A 19,308-nucleotide genomic window follows, 5' to 3' on the forward strand; every position below is an offset into this window, starting at 1 on the left:
AGTGACATGTTGGCGCCACACAGCAGCCGGGAACAGCGTCAGACTGGGGAACTTTAGGCCCACTAGAGGAAAATCTCCTGAGGGCCCACCATCTATCTATACAGAAAATGAGCACGTCCACTTTTAATAGCATTATAATCTTTGATATCACTGCACACACAGGCCATATGATCAATAAGATCTAATAGCTTACTTGTGAATCAACCCATAAGAAATAGACCCTAGTGGCAAATAGTTATCTCCAAAGTTCCCTCCAAATGGGGTTGTCTTCTTCTAGACCTTTTGGGCCCATTATTGCATCACCATCTGGACCCACCAGAGGATCCTCTGGTTCTCTGGTAGGCCAGTCTGACCCTGGCTGGAAAATATGCCCTGCCAACTCCCAATCCCCTAGCTACTGTGTATATCTGAGACTTTGGATGTAAACAAAGAGGTGCTCATTCTCTCACAGCAAACAGAGATCTTTAAAATGGTGCGGAAACACAAAGTATATTATAAAGTGGAAGAACTTTTTATTATATAACGATTAGTCTTAATTTAGAGAAAACGGGAAAACCCATTTAAGAATCAACACTGCTGTAGTTTCACTTTGCTGCCTCCATGTTTCGGAGTGATCCTCTGGCACTGTCGGAGTTAATGCGCTCTGTCTGCATGTGCCATACAATTTGCCCAAAGTATTTCTTCAGCTTGCCCGCTGCTGGGGAGTAAGAGGGAGAGTAACGTGAGGACAAGGTGACGCGGCACGACTGTGTGCCCCTTCCTGTATGCCAAGGATATTGTGTCACTGGAACAACAATGTCATTTAGATTTATCTTTTGCTACATTGTATATTTTAAGTGCAACTGTGTCGCCTGTGTGTTATAAAGGAAGGAAATGGCTGAATCTTTTCACAGGGTCATTTTTCATAACCCAGCACGTGGAACCCGCAGCTTTCACCTTAACTAGTGAATTGCTTGCACTAATTGCTTTGAGTCCCCTTTTATTGTACTGGTGGATTTATTGTGCAGATGTAGTGTAGGTTTTAGCTACGTTGCTATGGCAGCAGCCAGCCCGAGCTACAGAATACGACACAGCTCCCAAAGGCCATTAGGTGCTCTGTTTTGTGGAATGTACCAAGTCACTGCACCAGAGGGAGACAGGAAATGGTTTCTAATAACTACGTTACTGATTTAGCTGCAGCCAAGTAATACGCGGAGCCCCCTGCAGTGCCGTTATAGATTTCGAAATTGGATATTAGTTTACCCCTTTGTAGCGACCACGTTTAACCCCGTATTTGCCTGGCCTGTTTTTCGCTTGAGATTTCTCTCTGCCTGCTTGACATTTCCCACCCCGCAGTTGCATGGTATCATCCCAGATGCACGTCCCGGCAATGAAGTTCTGTACGTGGGGCGTGCTTTAATTTCGTTATGCCTAGTGATTTCAGGAGCCAGGCTTTAAAATGGCGGCATTCATTATACACCCATGCTAAAGCCTCACCCAGCACTCTGTCTGTCTCGCTTAGTGCTGCTTCTGCTTTTTTCCATATGGCATTCTGCAGCTGAGGATTGGGTCTTCGGGGGTTGCTAGATCAGCATATAAGGTAAGCCGGGCTGTCATTCTGCACGATACCAGCTTCAGTGCCCTTCAGAGACGGCATCAGGGCAGTGCGGGCAAAGCGGTGATTTTTTTTCCAGAAGCTCCTTCAGACGTCCAGGGTGTGAGAGCAGCGTGTTGCATGGGCAGCGAGGTCTAGCATGGCTGGCAGAGTAATATGCTGATGGGCACCAGTGTGATGATGGGCACCGGTATGATGATGATGATGATGGGCACCAGTATGGATCTCATCCTCTGCATGATATGGAAAGTGGCCGCTTGTCTTGCCTTTCACGTCTTACCCACCGGTTTACTGCAATGATCGTGTTTTCTGTAAACTATGGTTTTGGTGTCAGCAATTCTGCAAATCCGTTCCATATGGTTCACGTTATGGCCGGTATAACCCCGTATTCGTAAGGAATAACCTGAGAATACAACGTTTGTCTTACTACTTGTCTAGTGCTCCTTATAATTCACGTTACTCTGTAGATCTGAGATTTCTATCATTCCAATGATCCGTTTCATGAGATTTGCTTTATGGACTCTGTTCGTTCTGTCGTGCCTTGTTTTTTTATTTTGTGTGTTTGTGTATATACTTTACATGAGTGTTTACACAATATGTATTGTGTGTTTTGAACATATTTATATAATAGATATATTTAGAGGTTTTCTTTTTTTCTTATTGGAACACTGAAAACTTATTTCATGCTTTCCATAGAAATAATATTACACATGCTTAGCAAGTTCTTCTGTCGCTTTCACCTGGACTCCGAGATGATCTACAGAACTGATTACTTTTGGAAGAATTTTTTTATTTTTTCTCCCCTGAATTTTATGCATAGTTTTAGTGAGCATGCGCAGTGCGGTGGCTCTCACATCTGCACTGTATTCTGCCTGGAAACAAAGAATGGGATCCCGGCTAAGGTGAAGCTTGCATTGATTTTTAACCCTTTTAGCTGCTTAGTCCTGGGCTGTCTTGCTGATGCAGACCTGCAGGTGCGGAGGATTCATGTCGGTGCCGATGACATTCAGGATTTTGAAGATGTGTGAAATGGCTCTATGTCTTTAAGTCATAGTTTGTCTTAGACTAACTCTATGACTGCTGCAGATGTTCACGCTTAGCATATGGTCTTTATGGCACCTATAGGACCGTTTTGGCATTATGGCCCTTTATAAAGTTTTATTTGTATGAAGATCTATTTTTGATAGTTACCTATGGGTTGTGTTGTTCAAATAACCATTACTTAATAGATTCAAGATCAAGTTACATGAAGGTGCAAAGATGCCCTCCTGCAACTTGCAGTACATCTGGTAATGGGTTAGAGATCTCCGCTCAAGACTTTTTTTTCGTTTAGGATGTACTTCTAATGAATGCATCCGATATGGCGCATGGAAGTATTTCTTTGGCGACACTTGCATGACCTGGGTAAAGTTGAACTGACAGCGTAGCGTTCCTATCTTCCTCCTTTTTGTTGTACATTTTATTTTTTAATGACTGTTCATTTCTGAAACTGTAATGGTTGACGTCTCCTAGTCCTTGCTGAATCCTCCTAAGCTTTCCTCTTCTGTCCAGTATCTCCAATGATCCACATCATCCTCTGTATCTGTATGTTCCATCATAACGGTCACGCTGCAGACGGGAGATTTCGATCTTTCCTTGTACTAACGTGTTTCTTCTACCCAATGTCTGAATGGTAATAGGAAGTATATATATGTTTATCTAAGTACAGATACTTTTCCAACAACTCTGTTATTAATGATAACAGATATTATTGTATCAGTATAGGGACTGTGCTACAAAGTACAGTCCCTACACTGTATCCAAATACTGCAGTTACTATGATCATTACCTATTATATATAGATGAATTTAGAGTTGTATATAATGCCACACCTTTTCAGCACGTTTGATAATACAACAGTAGTGTGTGCAGAGGTAGTAGAGCTGAGTTTGTTATTAGGTATAACTCATTCCGTAGGGCTGGCGGTAAACCAACTAAGCTTTTTTTTAACTCTCTTATTATTGTACACTAATATATATATATATATATATATATTCTCTCACTCCATACATTCATTGACTCAATAAACGATCTCTCTCTCTCTATATCTATATATATAATTTGTTTTTGTTTTTTTTTTTTCTTGAATAAACTTATCTTCAGCCGCGCAGTGACTTTATTCTTTGACCGCAGCTGTGACTGTTCGTATTGCTGCACAATGTGGCGTGACTTGTTCAAGGTGAGACCTTCCTTTTTCTCCAGAACACAGCTCTTTGTCACCTGAAGGTTACTGCTGTAGAATTCTTGTTATACAGAGCTATGCTCTACATGTGACAAATTGTCCGTATTCACAAATCGCAAAATATTCGTCACCATCGATTAGCCAAAATCTTGCCCCGTGTCCATATAACTAAACTTATCCAAATAAAGTGGTTCTCCTTCCATCTGCAGACATCAAGTCTCAGCTTAAAAATTATTATTTTATGTTTGTGATTCCTCCAGAACATACTACTACAATGTTCTGAGCTAGTGCAGAGAACGGATATTATTTACTGAATCCAGCCAGCCCTGTACATGAAATCAAGGAGTTCAAAGTAGTGTCTGTAAGGGCACATTCAGACGGGGCGGAATTGCTGTTGAATTCAGTTGCGGACACTACGTTTTTTTACATTAGTTCCTATGCATTTTTAGGTAACTTAGTTCAGACATTTCGGAAATTGGGCTGCAGTGCAGAATTTCCCTCTGCAGCATGCACATTTTGTTGCGGAGAAGCAGCGGAATTTCACTGCGGATTTCAGCCTTTTCAATGCAAAAACTGAAATCTGCAGCAAGTCAGCTGTGATATCCGCAACGTCTGAATTACCTGTAAAATATGCAGATGTTGCTGCAGATTCGTCGCGTAATTGCCGTGAATCTGCACCAACATTTACTGCGTAAAAATTCTGCCAGTCTGAACATGCCCTTAGTGGTGGTCTTCATTTCAAGGTCTGCCATTTAGTGCGTTGTTTAATTGCATTTATTTTTACAGATGTAGAAGAACTGAATTTGTCATTGAACTGTTTCTATACCCTTAGGAGTGGAGCCAAATAACAGATTGCAGAGTTAGCCCTGCTGCAGTGACAAACTCTGCTCTGCTACATATGCATTTATGGTGCACTAGTTATTCATGAATCATCTTCTCTCGAATTTGAGCAATAGATTAGCATAGAAGTCAATGTCGTTTTAATGGTAGACTTTAGCAGAGGGCACCTAATAAAGCATTATTGTCATACCGTAAGAATCTACAACAGTCACAGAATCTTAATAGATTGGCAGGAGCACAAACCAGAATATTTCAGGAGATAACACTGTGAAAAGCATATTGAATTGCATGTATTCAAAAAGGAAGGACACCTTAAACTTCAAGGACACGTTTTAAAATCAGACACCGTCCCTGAACATCTGCAATGCCTGTAACTGCTACGGTATGTGCAGCGCTATGACACAGGGTCATTTGTCAAAACATATATATATATATATATCACACACACACACACACACACACACACACACACTGACTCAAGAGTGGGCGTACCTCTAGGCAGAGCCTGCATAAGGGCCAATACAAATGGAAAAGCCCTCCATGTGCCACTGTATTCTCCCCTAGATACAATGCTTCTAGGGGAGAATAGGTACAGTATTGGCCCATAGAGTATGTAACAGATCAGTACAGACTGTTGTGTAATACGACCATGTTCCTGAGCCTTAAGTTTGAGTGGCTATCAAGTAACTTGTCAAATCTCTTACACTCTTGTGGACATCTGGCACCGTCACCAACTGTAAACTAAAATGGACCATTAATACTTCTATTCTGCCTGTTCTCCGCGCTGAAGTGTAGCATGTCATCTCAGTTAGGCCTCCTGCACGCCGCCATATTCCGGATCAGAGTCCTCTGCATCTGTAGTACAGCACCCATAAAAATCTATGGGCCCATACTGTACTATCATCGTCCTCTGATTTCATAAGGAGGCATACAGAGTTTTTTTTGTTTCATGGATTCATACAGAGTTATTGAGGGAAACTATTGTGAAATGCATCATGGGGCGCCACATTACAAAGGGAATTTTGCCCTAGAAGCATGTGGCAGTATCTGTCTCTAATGCAGAACCACAGGCACTCTGTGTCACCATACGGGCTGAGCTGTTTTCTTAAAGGGGTTCTCCATTTTGGACAATCCCTACTTGTTAGAAGGTCACGTGACAAAAAGCTGATCACAAAGTATTTCCCAGCTTGGACCGCCTGCAATCTGCTGAAAACTGGCAGGAAGGGTGTTCAATTTCCTTGTGGCGCAACTACAGGTGAAATTAAGTGTTACACAGTGCCCATTTATATCAATGGGTTGTCTGTATAATGCAGGACGGGTCAGTTGAAGATGCTAAAGGACGCCCTCCATTAACTCTGAATTCCCTAATACGGTGTAGGGGAAATTGGTTTTCTAAACTGGACAACCCCTTTAATAATGAATTTAAAGGGAAAAGGAACGACTAATGCAGTAAAGTTTGTGGCCCATTTATTAATTCCAACTTTCTAGTACAATGTTTTTGTTTTTTTAAATCGGTGGTGGTCCATGATCAGACTTACCACCAGTGTGAACTTCTCACATGTATGTACGACCTCTCAGGAGAGGCTGGTTTTCCCTATCCTCAGTGTATCGGAACGCTCTGTTGTAATGGGCTCCTTCAACACCGTTGCACCGTATTTCAGTGCTCACTTTTTAAGTTAACTTTTTAGACCATTTTTAGATGAACTAGTTTTCTAATAGACAAAACAGTCTATGTTCCTGTGGTGGCCAGCTGTAGAAACTGTCCATTGTCTGACAGGTTTTTCTGTACTGCAATATAATGGAGAAGTATAAGAAACCTTTCATTAACCTCATGTCACTTCCTTCTACCTTCTTCATTTTGCTTCTTCATACATTTTAAAATGTTTTTTATTTTTACTTCTTTAGTTTCGGTTGTGGTAGTTCGGTATTTATTTATTTATTTATTTTTTTCCCCCACATTATTCTGTTCAGTGGTTGTTACAGAAAAAAAAGTTCAGAAGCGTTTCCCGTTAATGGCCCCATTTATTTTAGTTTGCCATCAGTTCTCTTCAATTAGCCTCTGTATTTATGTGAATTGCCGCACTTTTTCATGCGATCGCTGACAACCAAGCTGCTACTTAGGACTCCTGCATACGGCTGTTTTATGGATTCGTTTTGTACAGATCTGTAATATGGCACCCTTATAACTACATCAGTAGTTTTAGGTTATGCTGGTAATTTATTTTCACTAAGGCAGGTAAAATTTCATAACTCTTTAGCAGGGCATCTCCTCTTGATTTACTGTATCACTGTTTGATTGTCCTATACCATAGAATGATCCCAGGAGAATTCACAAGAACTTCAGCACACGACCAGTGTTTGACACCTGCAACACTTGACTTTTGACATAGGCTTATTGTCCCTGGTTTAATCCATTTGATACATGGTGTCCCCTGCAGCATTCTATGAAATCCCTTGGTGTTTAGCAGCATGTTCAAAGCCCATTCAGTGCTGACCCTTGTCCATTACTGAGCTGAGATGCCAGATAATGCTGTCAGCCCCTGTTAAAACAGCTTCCTAGGTATATGACCATGGTTTTTTTTTGTTTTTTTTTAAAATAGGATAAGAAAAGGTTTACCAGGTTTAGATACAACTCTGCTTGCACATGCATATACTATATAGAACACAATGTGCATGTTCTCCTAAGAAACTGAAGCAAAAACTGCCCATCAGCACATAGCGACATCCCCTCTGTCCCTTTCATTCATACATTTCAGCAGTGGCACCCCACCAGAGTATGCTTGGAGTTGTAGTTTTGCAACAGCCATAAAGCCACTGGTTAAGACCACCGTATTACAGTATATCTATTCTGCTGATGGTGCTAAGAGAGCAGCCATGGGGACTTTGAATTCCCTGCAGCTGCCATTCTCTATTACCTGAATTGCTCCCACTCCTATGTATATTGCTGATAATGTAAAATGGATTAACCAATTCATGGCCTGATTGAATCTTTGACATGTTACAGTAGCGTCACAATTTTCTACAGACCTTCATCATACAGATTGATACTTACATAGATTGCACTCCAATGTAGAATTTTAGATTATTTTCCTGGAATAGATGTGTGTTCCAGCTATTTTTCTTTCTAAATCCGACTCTGATGATGTTAAATCATAGTTGAGTAAAGGTTAAGGATCAGCTTACATATCAAGCGGGAGTCAATTACACTACATGTTGAACCTGCTATTTGATCCTGTAATTAGTGTGAACCAGTCACTGAGTCTTATTCACACTACTGAATGTCTTGCAGTGCTTGACAGCGTTGGCTTAGACCTGTCTGATATGCACAACAGAGATTTGATTTACTAAATCAATGGTATGTAGATTCTGCTAAGAAATGTACTTTTCTAATAGTAAATTAAACTAGAAACAAAATATTTTATTTTTATTGAAAAATATTTACATTTTCACTGTTATAGGTCCAACATTCTGTGCTAACTAATTTCTTAATATATTAACTTGCAACTCAATACTTGTATTTCCCCTTGAAATAACATCTCTGGAATATGTTTTCTTAGAACTCTGCACTGCCGTTTCTCTGTTAGGGCTTGTCCACACACAATGGAATTGCTGCAGGAAATTTTCACTGCAATTCCGTTGCAAGTTAAAGGCTTTCCGCTGCGCCAAAAACGCACCATTTCCTACGGCTTTTGCGGCAGAAAATGGTGCGTAAATTGCTGCATTTTTCCCAATGTTAGGTGATGGAAACATCTCAGGAAAACGCAGCAATTCTGGACACTTTCCGTAGCAGGAATATGCTGTGGTCCAAAAAATACGCACAGCAGGTCAATTTCGGCTTGGAAATTTTACGCAGCATGTGGATGAGATTTGTTAAATCCCATCCACTATGCTGCTACTGTATTCTGCTGCATTTTTCACCAGTTGTTAATTTGTTCAGAAATATCTAGGAGGAATAACAGGACAATGTAGAGGTCTAAGGTACGTAGAGGTATGGGTGATCCAAACTTGTATGGGGAATACAATTATTTACTAAAACAGACATGTCAGGAGGGATGACATGTCCTCGTTAATGTTAAATCATACAATTCTGTAGACCGCACTAAGGGTAATGCCGCAGGGAGCGGCCCTGACACGGTCGCAACGTGGCCAACAATCGTGCAGGCCCCATGTTCGGTGCAGCTGTCAAATAGCCTGTTAGTGGCCGCACGCTAATGCAGGTAAACCGTCCCATTATCTGCAAAATCGTGCGCCCGTGAATTTATGCACTCTTTATGGCTGCACGATTTTGCAAGTTACAACAACTTTTTGCCGCTGCGGGAAGTCTGCCACTTTCAACGGAATTGCTGCAGAAACTTTCTGCAGCAATTCCGTTACGTGTGGCTAAGCCCTGAGGTGGACAGACTATATAGCTGAAGTGCTGAAGCATTGGGTGGCGCTATAATAAGTTTATAAATGTCACTATGAAACCTGTTTAGAAATAGGTGCTTTATTTAACTAAACCTACTATTATTGATGGGATAATCCTTTAACAACATCCTACTTCACATCAAAGATTGTTGTTTTTCTTTTGGGTTGTTATTTAGAAAGCAAAGTTCAGTCTGATTAGTTTAATTGTGTAACAAAAAATATCTCTACATCTTCCTATCCATTATGATCAACATAGACCGCCTGGTTCCTGTCTCACATGCTGCATGTCTTCAGCTACAGACTCTGGAGCAGTTGTGACAGGATCTATATCCGCACCTCCTGTCACCCAGTCCACTGTTGCAATGCCTGATGGAGTGGAGAGATTAGTGATTTTCCACCTGGGTTATACCATATGTTTAATTAAATGACTTGTTGAGAATTTGTGATATATTATAATGGGATATTTAATCCGGTCACTAGACCTGGGCGTAACTACCAGCTGCTATGGAGCCCGGCTCCACTCAGGTGAGGAGCAGTTAGTGATCACTGCAGATGATGGAAGGGGAAAGCGAAAAGGAGACATCAGGGAGATCAAAGTAGGAGAAGACACAGCAGAAGCTGTTCTCATGTCTTTACGCTCCTAAATGTCCAAAACAATGCTCTGTTAACTCTTTCGTCATCCGTTCTGTCACGTACAACCGGAAGAATAGTGCAGCAGCATGCAGCGCTATTTTTCTCGTCAAATCTACGGACACCACAACCGAAAGCGACAGATCCCATTGTAAGTCAGCGGGATCCAACGGGTGCATTTGGTATCAATTGTATGACAGAACAGAAACCAGGAGACATTGCTGGATCTAAGCGACAACCATGATGCAGGTGTGAACAGAGCCTAGAGGGTTTATTCCTTATTTCAGGATAGGGTGGAGCTGTGCAAATCACTTCACCATTCCCTTTCAGTCCTATGCAATAATCCGCTCTATCAGAATTCTCCTTTACCTTCAAGAATACATTTTATTCCTTGTTTCATACAAGGATCGCCTATACGCAAGCACTGGGACCGGCTTACCTGGGCAACGGTTTGTTTTGATTTACAGCTTTTGCACTTGAGAAAACCTAGTGATCGCAGCAGGAATGGCTGTATTTCTTCTCTCTTGGTATCATGGAGAAAAATTAATTGTTTATTTGCATACATATATTTGTATACAGTACTAACAAATCAAAGTAATATAGTTATGCCAGTTGAACACGACCGATGTGCCACTCGGGCCACTTTACACTGCATCCGATTGGTGCCCGATAGTCCTCACAGACCCATTCACTTTATCGGGTAAATCGGGACCTTGAAAACTGACCCGATTCTCTGATCCGTGGAAAGCTAGGACACGTCCTATCTTTCCACGGATCACTGATGGGACTTTGCACTTTCTTATGAATGAGGCATTAGTGTTATTTTCATTGAAATCCTATAAATACAAACATTTAAGTGAGGTTGGTAAAAGCTGGAGTGGTAATAACTTGTTCTGTACAGGTCTGATGTTCAAGATGTTAAATAATGGAAATTCCCTTGTTGAACTTGATGAATATATATTTGATATAGTTTTTCCTACCTATGTTACTATACAAACAATATTTCTTAAATGGTAATAATGCTTATGTACAGAAAAGAAAAGAGAGCCAAAAGGGGGTTTCATAAGGATGGGCCATCAATGTATGATCTGTGGCATTCCAACACTAGGAACCCCCATTGATCAGCACAACAAAGGGGCAGGGTCGTTTGCTGTGATGCTGCGGCCCTCTAAGGGTATGTGCACACGTAGTGACCAAAAACGTCTGAAAATACAGAGCTGGTTTCAAGGGAAAACAGCCCCTGATTTTCAGACGTTTTTTGAGCAACTCACGGTTTTAGCGGCGTTTTTTACGTCCGTTTTTGGAGCTATTTTCATTGGAGTCTATGAGAAAACGGCTCCAAAAACGTCCAAAGAAGTGTCCTGCACTTCTTTGACGAGGCAGTCAATTTACGCGTCGTAGTTTAACAGCTGTCAAACGACGACACGTAAATGACAGGTCGTCTGCACAGTACGTCGGCAAACCCATTCAAATGAATGGGCAGATGTTTGCCGACGTATTGTAGCCCTATTTTCAGACGTAAAACGAGGCATAATACGCCTCGTTTACGTCTGAAAATAGGCTGGGTTCACACACGACCTAATTGTTTATCCCAGCAGAGCACCGCTCAACTGCAGGTGGTTGTGCCTGGAACTGCAGCTCAGCCCATCCAAGCTTCATAAACTTGAATGTGCTGATCTACAGTACCAGGCACAGCCAACCTCGTATGGATGTCGCTGTGCCTGGATAAAGGCTGAGTGGGTGCTCCAGTGTGCGCTGCGGCCCCGTCATTCTGCAGAGCATGGGTGTTTCAAGGGCTAAACTTCACACCGACCATACAACATTTATTAAATGAAAATGCCCTTAAAAGAGTTCTAAAATTATTTATATTAAAAGATGGGCAACTGCACATATGAAGTTAAAAAAAAAAACCACTTATTTTGTACTGGCTACTGCTGTGTTGTCCCCAAAGTTTGTCCTGCTGAGCAGCACACTGGACTGTTATTCAGGCACTCTTTGACAACTCCCTTCAGTGACTAAGGGATGAATCTAGGCTTTCTCTCACCCAAGATTGAGTTTGGTGCCCCTCCTCCCAAAGAAGAACATGTAGGTCTATTCGCATACGTAGATTCGTAGTTCAGTGGCCCATCAGCACACTCTGTACCTGCACTGCTGCTGATGGATGGAGGCCTGGCTTTTCTCTACCATGCAAAGTACATCTACTATCAAAATAGTTTATATCCCTGATAATTAAAAATTGTAGTATTAACTCTTGCTGTTTGTTTCCCCACCCTACATCCAGACACATGTCCTACCAGCCCCCCAGCTACTCCCCTGGATCCTGCAGTGTGTGTTTTATGTCGTACAAAGCCAATAAAGTCTACACCCCAACAGGAGATTGTATTCCTTTAAATCATGGTGGACATAACCGCTATGAATGTCATTTAACTGTGTATGACATATCATATGGAGTAGTTAAATGTACACAAATACACTTGTATCTTTCATATGCAAGGACTATAATGGTACCTCAATTATTAAAACTATGTAACAGTAAGGTCCCATGCACACGAACGTGCTTTTGTGGCCGCAATTCCCCCGAAAATCCACGAGAGAATTGCGGGCCCAATTCATTCCTATGGGGCCATGCACACGACCGTGGTTTCCACGGTCTGTGCATGGCCCCGGAGCCATTGAAAATAATGGCCGCGGCCATGTGCACAGCCAACTATTTGCGGGCGGCTCGCGGCTGACACTCCATGGCCGGCCGACCCGAAATCACGGCCGTGCACATGGCTATGGTCGTGTGCATGAGGCCTAAAACTGTCCATGTTGAGCTAGCAACCAATCAGAGCTCCGCTTTCATTTCTTAACCTGCTCTTGAAAAATGAAAGCTGAGCTCTGATTGGTTGCTATAGGCAACAAAGACAGTTTTACTTTTAGGTCTCTTGCACATGACTGTTGTGCCACTCGGGCAGTTTTTGACTGCATCCGAGTGGCACCCGATCGTCTTCACGCATCCATTCACTTTAGCGGGTGAATCGGGTCCGTGAAAAATGGTCCGAGTCTCTGATCCGAGGAAAGATAGAACATGTCCTATCTTTCCTCGGATCACTGACAGGACTCGGACGGTACACACGGTCATTAGACCGTTTTGATAAATGATATCTGGATCGGGCTATAAAGCATTATGTTTTGGAACGTGCAGAATCCTCACGTTGTTTTACTAAGCATATGTTGAATATTTCAGCTATGACAAGATATAATGTTCATCACTAAAGAATAAACGGATCTTTCATATCTATCTTAAAGAGGCTCTGTCACCAGATTATCAAACCCCTATCTCCTATTGCATGTGATCGGCGCTGCAATGTAGATAACAGTAACGTGTTTTGTTTTTGTTTTTTTTTTAACTATCGTTTTTGGATGTCGGCATCATATGTCAGCATCATACACTTCTATTCACAACGCCCAGCTAGTAAAACAAGTAAACACGCCCAGATGTTACAAACACAAGACACGCCCAGTTGGAAATAAGAGAAAAAACACGCCCAGTCGTCCATTAGAAAGGCTCATTTGCATAAATATAAAATTGCTCATAACTTGGCCAAAAATGATCGTTTTAAAAAAAACAAAACACGTTACTGTTATCTACATTGCAGCGCCGATCACATGCAATAGGAGATAGGGATTTGATCATCTGGTGACAGAGCCTCTTTAAGTGAATCATTTGGCAGACGCTAAAACTGCAAATTATCCTTAGATCTACTTTTTTTTTTTTAATGCTGACAGATCTGCATACGAGATGAGGTTACATTTTGTACAAGAAGTGCGTGTGCAAAGCAGTACGAGGATCTTTGAGATATTACTTTGATCATAGCTGCCTGTGCACATACATATTTTATTGAATTCATGTGGATGAGGCTGAACCAATAAAACAGGCCTAGAAATAAGTAGCTCTCGAACTCTTGCTAAATGAGAACTTGGCAGGTCCTCATTTATCAAAACTGTCTAATAGTAAACTGCCCTTGTTGCTCATAGCAACCAATAAGAACTTTGCTTTCATTTCTTAAACTGCTCTGGAAAAATAAAAGCTGAGCCCTGGTTGGTTGCCAAGGGCAGTTTTGCTGTTGGACCGTTTTGATAAATTAGATGTGGATCTGACTATAAGGCCACATGCCTGCTTTTAGCTGCGGTTTTGATACGGATTTTCCGCACTAAATTACGCAACGTGTGCATGTAGCCTCGATCATTATATTACTGTCTATCTCACACATGTACCTTCAACTTTAATAATTTAGCATAAAGTCTTTATTAAGGCTGCATGCACATGTTGCGTAATTTGATTCTGAAAACCTGAATAAAAACCGCATGTAAACAGGTAATTCCGTAAGTAAAATCTGCACTTAGTACTGGATTATTTATTTATTTTTTTTAATTAATTTTTAGATACAGCTTTTACATTTTCATGCTCAAATAGGTGGCTTTTATGGTGCATCTTTTATAAACTTGTTAAGTACAATTCTGAGGCGGAAACGCAACAAATTGACATGCGTCAGATTTTAAAATATGCACCGCAGGTCAATTATGCGGGGGAAATATTCCGCAATGTGTAGATGAGATTACTTACCATCTCATTTACTTTGCTGGTACTGTATTAAGCTACGGATTTGCCGCAGGAAACTCCAGGTGCCAAATCTGCACGTAATACACATTGTGTGCATGTGGCCTAATACTTGCCTTCCATGTCAACAATTTTTACTTATCAAAGCCGGTACCTCTGCGGATCCTGCAAAATAAAAAATGTGTCTGTCTGTCATTTGATCAGTGATGTAATGTGCTGAAGAAAGACGCAGTGTTTGTCTATTTGTTTTAGGAAGCAAAAATTGCACTTGAGGCTGTTGAATGCCAGGTCTTCATATAGTGCCATGTAAATACTCTACCTCCTAGCTCTGAGGGTATGTTCACATGGCCTATTTTCAGCCGTTTTTCAGGCCGTAAATGCCCCTGAAAGTCTGAAATTACGGCGGCTGAACGCCTCCAAACATCTGCCCATTGATTTCAATGGGAAAAACGGTGTAAAAAAATGCTTGATTCTTAAAAAAAGGCTGAAAATCAGGAGCCGTTCTCCCTTGGAAATACAGAGCTAAGTGTATGAACATACCCTTAAAGAGGCTCTGTCACCATATTATATTGTACATGACGTGATCGGCGCTGTAATGTAGATTACAGCAGTGTTTTTTATTTAGAAAAACGATCATTTTTGACTGAGTTATGACCTATATTCACTTTATGCTAATGTGTTTTTCAATGGACAACTGGGCGTGTTTTACTATATGACCAAGTGGGCGTTGTGCAGAGGAGTGTATGACGCTGACCAATCAGCATTATACACTTCTCCCCATTCATTTATACAGCACATAGCAATAGAGCTATATCGCTATGTGCTGCCACATAAAAACACTAACGTTACTGCAGTGTCCTGACAATGAATATACATTACCTCCAGCCAGGATGTGATGTGTATTCAGAATCCTGACCACTTCTGTAGCGTCTCTGTGATTTACAGCATAGCAGGCGTAGTCTCACGAGATTACGCTATAAACTGTCATTTACAGCGAGATCTCGCTGTGCTGTAAATCAAAAGTGGTCAGGATTCTAAATACACATCACGTCCTGGCTGGAGGTAATGTCTATTCATTGTCAGGACACTGCAGTAACGTTAGTGTGTTTATGTGGCTGCAGATAGTGATATAGCTATGTGCTGTATAAATGAATGGATATAAGTGTATGACGCTGATTAGTCACTGGTCAGCGTCCTACACTGCTCTGTACAACGCCCACTTGGCCATATAGTAAAACGCGACCAGTTGTCCATTGAGAAACTCATTAGCATAAAGCTAATATAGGTCATAACTCCGTCAAAAATGATCGTTTTTCTAAATAAAAAACACTGCTGTAATCTACATTACAGCGCCGATCACATGTACAATATAGGCCACTTATGTGGTGACAGAGCCTCTTTAAGGTCCTTATGCACAGACAGAAATTTTGCCCGTTAAACTAGCGCCGATCGGCAACACAGCTTGTCGCTTGGCGATAGTTTTTCCATACAAACAGAGCAATGTTCACAAGTAAGGAGAAGACTGGTTGTTAATACGATTATTCATTCCCATACATTTGCATCTCGTCGGCAGCACATCCCCCTGCATACACATAAAGATGCGATCAGCTGATGAACGAGTCTAGTTGGTCTTTATTGCTTGTTTGTCGGCTGATCGCTGCCCTATTCGCACGTCGCAATAATCTGGAACGAGCGTTCATACGAGCGCTTTTTTGCTGGATCATTGGCCTGTGTAAAACGACCTTTAGTCATATTGAGAAATTGTACTTTCTATTTGTTTCTTTAATAAGATTATTCATTATACACAACATTAAGGTTTTCTGACTCTAATATTCCCGTGATAATTCAAAATAGGGCTCTTTGTAATAGCTATGACTTTATCCAATGTAATAAAGCAAATTAAGAAGTGGGTTTTATTAAACTAAAGAAAATAAATTGTTCACCTTATACCCACACATCAGACCCTTTGGCAATGTCGGCTTCGAGGAGCACCCACTGGTACCTGCATTGAAGAATTGTCCAGCCAGGTGACAGCACAAAGGAGGAGATTACGCAGATCATGATTCAGAGGTTTTCATGGTGAACATCTCGTTGGACAAAAGCCAAGGTCAGGACAATGGGGAATTGTTTGCACACATCATAATCTGAATGCCCATTTACGATGATCATTTACCAATAAACAAGGGATCTCTCTGGTTTGGGCCTTATTCACACAAACGTGCACGTAAAAAAAACACAGCATTTTTCTTGTGTTGCAGTTCCGTGTGACGACCGTGTACGGTGCGAGTCTGCGTTTTTTGGATTGTTTCTTTTTGTGCGTATGCCCTCCATATGTCACGCGTTTTTACATCCGTAAAAGACTGAATGAGGCGTTTTTATTTTTTCCTCATCGTTTCTTTAGCAACTGATGCGTGAAACTCGAACAGCACACGGGTGACGTCCGAGTCCTGTAATTTTTTTTATTTTTTTTTCACGCACCCTTTGACTTCAGTGGGTGCGTGATGCGCAAAAAAAGCACAAGTCTAGGACCTACAGTGAGTTTCACGCAGCGGACACACACTGCGTGAAACACTGAATTGCATAGGTCCATGTGACGTCCGTTGTTTTAACGCATGTAACACGGATGTGAAATACGCTCGTGTGAATAAGGCCTTAAACAGCTTCTTTCCAAGTTCTCTATAAGGACATTACAAGCTAAGGCCGGATTTACACGAGGGTGTGCGTTTTGCACGCGCAAAAGGTACTTAACAGCTCTGTGTGTCAGTCGCGTATGATGCATGGCTGCGTGATTTTTGCGCAGCCGCCATCATTATGACTGTTTGTATGTTTGTAAACAACGTGGTGCTTTTCTGTTTTCATTCATACTTTTTACTGCTGTTGCGCGAATCACGCACGTCACACGGAAGTGCTTCCGTGTGCTGCACGTGATTTTCACGCACACATTGGCTTCAATGGGTGCGTGATGCGCGAACAACGCACAAATATAGGACATGTCGTGAGTCTTACGCAGCGGACACGCTGCATGAAACTCACGGACAGTCTGAACGGCCCCATAGACTAACATAGGCCCGTGCGAGGCGCGTGAAAATCACACGCGTTGCACGGACCTATTATACGTTCGCGTGAATAAGCCCTAATAGTGGGCTCCCACAATCAGCCAGCTTGCTAGATCTGAGAGCCGCCTCCAGCATGACGTTCAGTTACGGGGGACCGTAGAGTCCCCAAGTAGATCTCCCAGTGTTACAGCTGACTGGGCGACCTCTACAAAGAGGGATACCGGATTACAGCAACTGAAAGCACTTCTCTGAAAGGTTTTGCTATATTTATTTTATTTTTTTTGCAGACTTCTTGATAAGTTTGAGAACATTGGAATAAATATATTCATAGTTGACAATTAAATTTATTTCCGATTTCGCAAACGTTAATGGAAAATAGAAGTAAAGTACTAGAGACCTGCTCTTCAAATGAGTCAGGCAAATTTTGGTTAAATTATACATTAGTTCATTGCTCGTCCACCTTGCGTAAAATGTTTGTTTATGTAGACACCTCACGTGAATACAGGTATAGGGTTAGGTTATGTTCACACTGTGCTAGGAAAGCTCTCAGCACATATTCTAAACTTATTCATAGGGACCCATTGACCCAACTTATAAGGAATGGGTGTCTTTTTGACATATGTCCGAATGGTAATGTGTAGTTTTTAATACTAAAGAAATCTACCGCTTGATGGTTTTTTGTTCTTTTTTTTTTTTTTTTTTTTTTTTTTTATTATATTGGTAGTCAGTGGATTATACAGTGGCATACCTCAAAGGTAAACATCCGGAGTATTCGTCCTGCATGAAACAAGCCCTCGCACAGCGATGTGTACAAAAAAAATAAGTTATGGCTCCTCGAATTGGATGTTCAAGCAAAATGAATCAGTCATTGGTCACTATCATTGGTCACTAAGGCCCAAAATAGGCATGTCACCAAAAAGTTAAAATGTGGCAAAGTCCACCAAACTAAAACGAAGACAACGAAGAGTTAATATAAGGAAGAGAAGTGTTTAACAAGTTGTGCCAAATTTATCATACAGCGTCCACCACTGACAAATTTGGCACATTTTCGCACTGCATGCTCTAAATTTATGCTGTCTAAATCTTCGCTTAGTAAATCTGCCCCTGTGTGAAAAGAGCCTAAGGATTCCAAAGGAAAAGCCTCAAATTCTAGCCCTCAAACATAAGCAAGGGCAATATGTACAAAAAGAAGAATGAGGCTGATGCCAGAGGATAATAGCTTGGCTGCTTCACCTTACTGGGTTGTGTGAACTGAAGCCACAATAAAATGACTTGGCGTGTAGGCATGTGTGCGTCTATGTTTGAATAACCCCACCCTCCGGTCAATCCTACCTCAACAGTCACCACCCACGGGTGCCCACTTTCACCCCTATTAGCATTGCCTTCTCCATCTATACTATTATTTCCTGATCTATAGATAAAGAAGGATTTTTTTTTCTTCCCTTTGGCTTGTCAATAACGTTCAAGGTCATTTCTGAATTGTAACACCATAGAACAAATCTTTTTGCCCACAATCCATCATACCACTGGCTACTTCTGGGTGCTTAATATGTAATGTTCTAGAACAGGTGAAAGCTTTACCATGATCCATAATAGATTTTTCCCTACAACCTTTGATGTTTTGTTGTCGTCCTATTATCTGTCCCTTATCTAAAGAAGCCTTTAAAGTAGCTTTATTATATAGTTCACTATTGCATGTAATGCGAGCAACGATTTAAGGGGGTTATCCAGTGTCTGCAAATTAATGTTACTTTTTGCATCCATAAGGGTATGTTCACACGTCTTAACAAATTACGTCTGAAATTACGGCGCTGTTTTCAGGCGAAAACCGCTCCTGAACTTCAGACGTTTTTGTAAGAACTCGCATTTTTCGCAGCGTCCATTACGGACGTAATTGGAGCTGTTTTTCAATGGAGTCAATAAAATACGGCTCCAAAGAAGCGACATGCACTTCTTT

General features: G+C 41.4%; 1 protein-coding gene across 3 annotated transcripts in view; it reads left to right on the forward strand.

Moving 5' to 3' along the window:
• Nucleotides 1-1,358: 1,358 nt before the first annotated feature.
• The window catches only part of MBNL3 (muscleblind like splicing regulator 3), a 118,069-nt gene continuing 100,119 nt past the window's right edge, over nucleotides 1,359-19,308 (forward strand). For 2 of the 3 annotated variants that reach the window (XM_075835957.1, XM_075835953.1), the window contains exons 1-2: nucleotides 1,359-1,579; nucleotides 16,257-16,402. The gene's annotated coding sequence lies outside the window, so the exon portion shown is untranslated. The remainder of the gene's footprint in view (nucleotides 1,580-16,256; nucleotides 16,403-19,308) is intronic. The other variant, XM_075835958.1, reaches the window with a different exon arrangement.

This window comes from Rhinoderma darwinii, chromosome 8 (genome assembly GCF_050947455.1).
Source record: "Rhinoderma darwinii isolate aRhiDar2 chromosome 8, aRhiDar2.hap1, whole genome shotgun sequence".
Taxonomy (NCBI): domain Eukaryota; kingdom Metazoa; phylum Chordata; class Amphibia; order Anura; family Rhinodermatidae; genus Rhinoderma; species Rhinoderma darwinii.